At 42.1% G+C, this 7,500-nt stretch overlaps 1 protein-coding gene across 1 annotated transcript in view; it reads right to left on the bottom strand.

The window, feature by feature from the left end:
* The window catches only part of LOC143287774 (uncharacterized), a 137,550-nt gene that overhangs the window by 28,763 nt on the left and 101,287 nt on the right, over positions 1-7,500 (bottom strand). The gene's annotated exons all lie outside the window — the stretch shown is intronic.

Raw genomic sequence — 7,500 nt, 5'->3', positions numbered from 1 at the left:
CATCCCTCCCTCGACCATTCATATTAAAGGCCTGACTAGAGCATTGGTTTATGCTGATGGTCAGGCATCTGCCTAGCAGATGTTGTGTAGCGTATATGAATGTCCGAAAGCAGTAATGCCTCCTTGAGAAACTGGAACCAGATCTGAATCTACCATTCTTCATCTAATATAGTACCCTCAAACCATCATCATTTATCCTGTGTACTACCGTCATCCAAATACGATGTCTCTAACTGAACCGCCCATCATCTACCGTCATCCAAATACGATAACTGTAACTGAACGGCCCATCATCTACCGTCATCCAAATACGATGTCTCTAACTGAACCGCCCATCATCTACCGTCATCCAAATACGATGTCTCTAACTGAACCGCCCATCATCTACCGTCATCCAAATACGATGTCTCTAACTGAACCGCCCATCATCCTTAACAGAGATTCCCAGTCCACCAGTAACTCAAAACACAGTCCATTACAAAAGGGGTTGTTCCAAACCTTTCACTAGATATACCATGTAAAAAAAAAAAAGGGGGGTGTCCAAAGTATTATTCTAAAATCAGGTTTTATATTTTTGGTCATCGCACGATGATGTTTCAGAAGCCCAACTGGATTTGCCAGATATCCCATCTGTCTGTGTGTGTCTCGCCAGTTCAACACTGCATCCATTCGTTATCTTTCTGTCTTTCTTTATGCTTTCTTTCTTTCTTCATTCCTTTTCCATTTTCACATTCTCTTTATGCATTCTTTCTCTTGTCATGTCTTTCTTCTGTTTATCAATCATCTAATTGTCAGTGTATTCATTCACTTAACTCTCTCCATACGAACACCCCAGTTACCATCATCAAAATATTACAAGCGGAAGGTTCTTATACTGAAGAGATGAATGTTGACAAAGAATACCACAATTCTGACGACGGAAGCTAAAGGTTGGGTCATTCAGACACCCACTGGACATCCGAGGGGTCTGTGTAGAGGAGAAGAGAGGACTGGCCGTACTGAGTGAGTTAATTAACTCTCTCCATACGAACGGCGAAAGAGACGACGTTAACAGCGTTTCACCCCAATTACCATCATCAAAATATTGCAAGCGGAAGGCTCTTATACTGAAGAGGTGAATGTTGACAAAGAATACCACAATTCTGACGACGGAAGCTAAAGGTTGGGTCATTCAGACACCCACTGGACATCCGAGGGGTCTGTGCAGAGGAGAAGAGAGGACTGGCCGTACTGAGTGAGTTAATGCATACATAATATACATGTTGTTTGTGTACCTGTCAGAGTGGATTTATTCTACAGAATGCTACCAGAGGACAACACTTATGCTGTCATGGGTTCTTTTATCATTATCTTTTTTTGAACAGTATATCAAGTGCTTGCTGCACACGGGACCTCGGTTAATCGTCTCATCTAAATAGTAGACACTATTTTTGAATTTCCTGCCAAACTTGGAAGAAATGGCAGGACTAGGATTCGAACCCGGACCAACAAGAACATTGCACTGGCAGACGTGCGTCAGCCATTTTTTCAACTTCCACTTTGTTAGTGGGATTTAGAGAATATTTGATAATAAATTATGAACACTTGTAGGTTTTACAGAGTATTCAATAATGAGGATGAACACTGGAAGGTTTTTACGGGGTATTAAATAATGAAAGATGAGTACTGGTAGATTTTACAGAGTATTTAATGCTGAATGATGAACACTGAAAGTTTTTTTTTTTTTTTTTTACAGAGAATTTGATAATGAATGATGAACACTGAAAGGTTTTACAGAGTATCTAATAACGACGGTTGTAAGCTGGTATATTTTACATGGTATTTTGTAATGAAGGATGAATACTGGAAGGTTTTTACATGGTATCTAATAATGAATATAATGAATTATGAACTCTGGAAGGTTTTACAGGGTATTTAATAATGAACGATGAACACTGAAAGGTTTTACAGAGTATTTAATAATGAATGATGAACACTGAAAGGTTTTACAGAGTATTTAATAATGAATGATGAACACTGAAAGGTTTTACAGAGTATTTAATAATGAATGATGATCACTGAAAGGTTTTACAGAGTATTTAATAATGAATGATGATCACTGAAAGGTTTTACAGAGTATTTAATAATGAATGATGAACACTGAAAGGTTTTACAGAGTATTTAATAATGAATGATGATCACTGAAAGGTTTTACAGAGTATTTAATAATGAATGATGATCACTGAAAGGTTTTACAGAGTATTTAATAATGAATGATGAACACTGAAAGGTTTTACAGAGTATTTAATAATGAATGATGAACACTGAAAGGTTTTACAGAGTATTTAATAATGAATGATGAACACTGAAAGGTTTTACAGAGTATTTAATAATGAACGATGAACACTGAAAGGTTTTACAGAGTATTTGATAATGAATGATGATCACTGAAAGGTTTTACAGAGTATTTAATAATGATGATCACTGAAAGGTTTTACAGAGTATTTAATAATGATGATCACTGAAAGGTTTTACAGAGTATTTAATAATGAATGATGATCACTGAAAGGTTTTACAGAGTATTTAATAATGAATGATGATCACTGAAAGGTTTTACAGAGTATTTAATAATGAACGATGAACACTGAAAGGTTTTACAGAGTATTTAATAATGAATGATGATCACTGAAAGGTTTTACAGAGTATTTAATAATGAACGATGAACACTGAAAGGTTTTACAGAGTATTTGATAATAAAGGGTAAACACTGGTAGGGTTTTAAGAGCAATGAATAATGAAACTTTAATAGTGTAAGAGAAGTTCATATCAGGACAAAAAAAATATTAATGAATGGATTGGTATAACTAGTTAAAGGATTAAAATCATGAGTACTGAAAGACGATAGTTAATGTTAAGAGGATATCGTATTTGGGAGGGAAAATGGTGGGTTGAGGTATTACGCGTAAGGCTAACATTTTCATGATAATACTTTGGAAAAAGTAGCATGTGCGGGGGAAAAAAAAGAGAAATAAAAAAAAAGCGTAAAAGAGAAGCTATTTGCATTGAACGTGGTCTTTTCCAGATGTAAATTATACAAGAGGGTTTCACATCAGGTCGCGTCGAATCGTATCAGTTCAAATCGCGTCGTGTTGTGCTGGGTCTTGTTGTGTCCAAGCCGGGCTTCGCTGCGTTACATTGCAGTGTGACTGTATGCTGCAGGATGTATATTTCGATGCCATGTGCCATGCTGAATCGGTTTGATTTTTCTTTCTTTCACTCACTTCCCATCGCATTGCATTGCATTGCATTCTGAATGTCAGAGCTGGTCTGCACAGAAGGCAAAGCGGAAATTGGTCCGGACTTGTTTCACTGTAGCTTGGCAGGAAATTAATCGTGTCAAACGAATCAAAGCGGAAAATTAAAACGCCCCCAATCCCTGACGGGGCCCTCACAAAACCCGATGACCTCCACCAACACCAAGCTTCTCTGCATGTTTATGAAAAACCGAATCCCTAATAGGGGGGATCCATTGGGAAATCAGAACTGTCATTTGTCAAATCGTTATCTTCCCCAACACCTTTCATTTAGCATGAGAAACTGTTCTGCTGTGCTGTTCACTGCAACAAAAGCTCTGATCCAAGATTCAAGGCCACTTAATAAGGGACAGTGAACATGATAGGCGGGACAGGAACCAGTGGCCAAGCAGATACTGCGGAGGAAGTGGGGCTGGATCGGACACACCCTCAGGAAGCCAGCGTCCAGCATCACACGCCAAGCCCTGACCTGGAACCCGCAGGGAAAGAGGAAGAGAGGCCGGCCTCGCAACAGCTGGAGGCGAGATACCGAGGCAGAGCTGAAGCAGCAAGGGACCAACTGGACTGGAATGGCCAGAACAGCCCAGAACAGAGTGCGATGGCGAGGGGTCGTCGATGGCCTATGCTCCACCAGGAGCGATGGGCAAAATGAATGAATGAATGAACATGATAGGATAAAAGCATGGTAACACAACTTCAACCACATAAAGCTTTGAGGAAAGCTGGAAGTGACACGAGACACAGGAATGTTGATTTCTGTGTGAAAAAGCAACAAGGACAACAAGAACAACAAGGACAACAAGAACAACAACGACTACAAGAACAAAAGCAATGACAATAAACAAACAAAAAAATAAGATAAATTGCTTAAAAAACAATGTGTGTGTGTGTGTTTGTGTATGTATCAGTGTGTGTTTATGTGCATGCGTGTGTGTGTACGTGTGTGAGTGAGTGAGTGAGTGAGTGTGTGTGTGTGTGTGTGTGTGTGTGTGTGTGTGTGTGTGTGTGTGTTTTGAATCCACAGACATGAAAAGGTGCACTTACTTCCCATATATTTTAGCATCATTATAACATTAACACTCTTTCCCCATTCCTCTCTCTCTCTCTCTCTCTCTCTCTCTCTCTCTCTCTCACACACACACACACCTCTGGAGGTGTTGGCTATAAGCAACATGAATTTGAGACCAGCCAACTGAATATCCTCACATTCACAGGCAGCACAGAAATGGATTAGCTAATGCGGTAGATATGCATGGCCATTCCCCCGGCTCCCATTCCCAACACACAAACGCTTTTCGCGCTGCCGAGACAAAGCAGCAATCATGCAAAGTTCTCGCCGTCTGTACTTATAAAACAGCAGCTGATTTCATCGTTGTATTGTGGTCGAGACTTTGCTCGGCTCTGAAGTTTGTTAGTGCCGGCCTTTGCCAAGTTAATTCCCTTTCGGTGAAAATGTAAATGATGGTATGGAATGGTAAGTGATGGAGATCCGTTACAGTTTGTTAACGATGCCATTCGGTGTGTGGAGACTGGGGGGGGATGGGGGATCTGTGTGTGTGTGTGTGTGTGTGTGTGTGTGTGTGTGTGTGTGTGTGTGAACTTTCATACAAAAATACTTGCACGTGTGTAAAACATGAATTGTTTTAAACAGGGTCTCTTCGTGTGGACAGTGACAATGAATCTTTTGTACGTGTGATGGCTAAAGCTGATTGCAGCTGCATCACAGAAGACCACAGACCATGGACAATGTTCTTGTTTAAACGTGACAGTAAAAGACATTTGTTGTTGTTATTATTCTTTGATTTGGTTTTGTATTATCTAAACATGTTAAACTGCTTGTCGTTTTAGACTAAAATGTTTTGGAACCATAGTGCCATGCCCTTGTACTAACAAAGCTTAACTAACACATATTTTTCCAGAACAAAAGTAGGTTCTTTTACGTCACTCGCACTTTCCCTATTTTAGTTTGATTGCATGTGCACTCACTCAGTTAGATCAGATTCATAGGTTAAAGATTCAGAGAGTCACGCTGAACATTCGATTGATCATCGAAACAAAAACAGAGCCAGTTCGGTCCTCTCAGGATGACGGGCGCAACAGCCGAGTGGTTAAAGCGTTGGACTGTCAATCTGAGGGTCCCGGGTTCGAATCACGGTGACGGCGCCTGGTGGGGTAAAGGGTGCAGTGGAGATTTTTACGATCTCCCAGGTCAACATATGTGCAGACCTGCTAGTGCCTGAACCCCCTTCGTGTGTATATGCAAGCAGAAGATCAAATACGCACGTTAAAGATCCTGTGATCCATGTCAGGGTTCGGTGGGTTATGGAAACAAGAACATACCCAGCATGCACACACCCGAAAACGGAGTATGGCGGGGTAAAAGCCCACTCGTGTGCATACGAGTGAACGCAGAAGAAGAAGAAGGTCCTCTCCGGAAAGCGTAGTGTGGCTACCAATCATACATCAAAGAGTGCCGTGCTGGAAACAAAGAAACATGCGGAATGTCAAACCCATGAACGCAGAGGAGGGCAAACACTGGGCAACTGGGCACTGGGCAGATGGGCACTAAAGGTCCTGATTTATCCCCTGGTCCTTATCACGGACAGGTCTGTCAACAGAGCGGTGTAAAGCAGGCAGGCAGGCAGGCAGGCAGGGAGGGAGTCATTAAGGACCCTGGGCCCTTGTGTCGTAAATTGTCGTCTGTCAACAACTCCTTTGAAGGAAGCCGCGAGTGCAAAGTGGATCTGACCCTGTGTTTTGTTCGCCGGTGATCTGGGGTTCCAGAACCGTTTCGGCATGCTGTTGTGTCTTTGGGACCCCCCCCCCCCGCCCCCCAGAAAAAAAGAAAGAAAAAAAAAAAAAAAAAAAGAAAGAAAAAAGAAAAAAGCAACAGCATTTTACTGCGCTTTTCTCACCCCTCCTCACAGGTGTCAGTTGGTACCTGACTCCGGTCTGGGGAAGGTTAAAACGGCAAAAGAAAAGGTCTGCACCCGCCTTCTTACGCCCAGTTCCATGCACAGTGGACATGACCTCACTGCCCAGATGGCCGTAAAAGGCTATGGCACCCTTCACCTGGACTCTAACCAACACTTCCTCACACCACCGTGTGGTCGAGGGGTTATTCAGACTAAATTATAACCCTCAGTGCTCCTGTTTAAAGGGGAACAAGTGCCACTGGAACAGAGATATCCGATATTGAAAGACACTGATTTCTCTGTTTATAAGGTCTTTGTGTTGTAAAAGTTTGACAAATGACATCAGCAGCATTGATGTGTCTTTAATCACTGACTCCACAGTTAGGCACTTCTTCTTCTTCTTCTTCTGCGTTCGTGGGCTGCAACTCCCACGTACACTCGCATGTACACGAGTGGGCTTTTACGTGCATGACCGTTTTTACCCCGCCATGTAGGCAGCCATGCTCCGTTTTCGGGGGTGTGCATGCTGGGTATATTTTTGTTTCCATAACCCACCGAACGCTGACATGGATTACAGGATCTTGAACGTGCGTATTTGATCTTCTGCATGCGTTTACACACGAAGGGGGTTCAGGCACTAGCAGGTCTGCACATATGTTGACCTGGGAGATCGTAAAAATCTCCACCCTTTACCCACCAGGCGCCATCACCGTGATTCGAATCCGAGGCCCTCAGATTGAAAGTCCAACGCTTTAACCACTTGGCTATTGCGCCCGTCTCACAGTTAGGCACAACAAGGATGAAGGGTAGAGATAGTATTCTTAAAAAAAAGATAAGTGATCGCGCACACACGTACGTTCGCATGTGGTCGTACAAGCGCCCCCCCTTCCCACCACCATCACCACAGATTATACAGGCGCACACTAGCCGTAATCCTCATCAATTGGAATTTATAAATTATTCATATTTTTATATACACGGTCATGCATTCACTTTTTTCAAATAACTGGAATTCGCCAGTACATCTGTCAATTTCAGTTTCTGAAGGAGTCGTCACTGCGTTCGGACAAATCCATATACTCTACACCACATCAGCAAGACAGACGCCTGATAGCAGCATACAACACGCTTAGTCAGTCCTTGAGTGTATGCATGTATACCTGTGTACCAGTTAAAGTGGTTACCGTCTTCAAAATTTTGCCATAGGACAACACTCTCGTTGCCATGGGTTCTTTTTCAGAGCGTAAAGTGCGTGCTGCACACGGGACCTCGGTTTATCGTTTTATCTGAAT

This window comes from Babylonia areolata, chromosome 11 (genome assembly GCF_041734735.1).
Source record: "Babylonia areolata isolate BAREFJ2019XMU chromosome 11, ASM4173473v1, whole genome shotgun sequence".
Taxonomy (NCBI): Eukaryota; Metazoa; Mollusca; class Gastropoda; order Neogastropoda; family Buccinidae; genus Babylonia; species Babylonia areolata.
The sequence above is the reverse complement of the archived record's forward strand: the minus strand, read 5'-3'. Positions and strand labels throughout refer to the sequence as shown.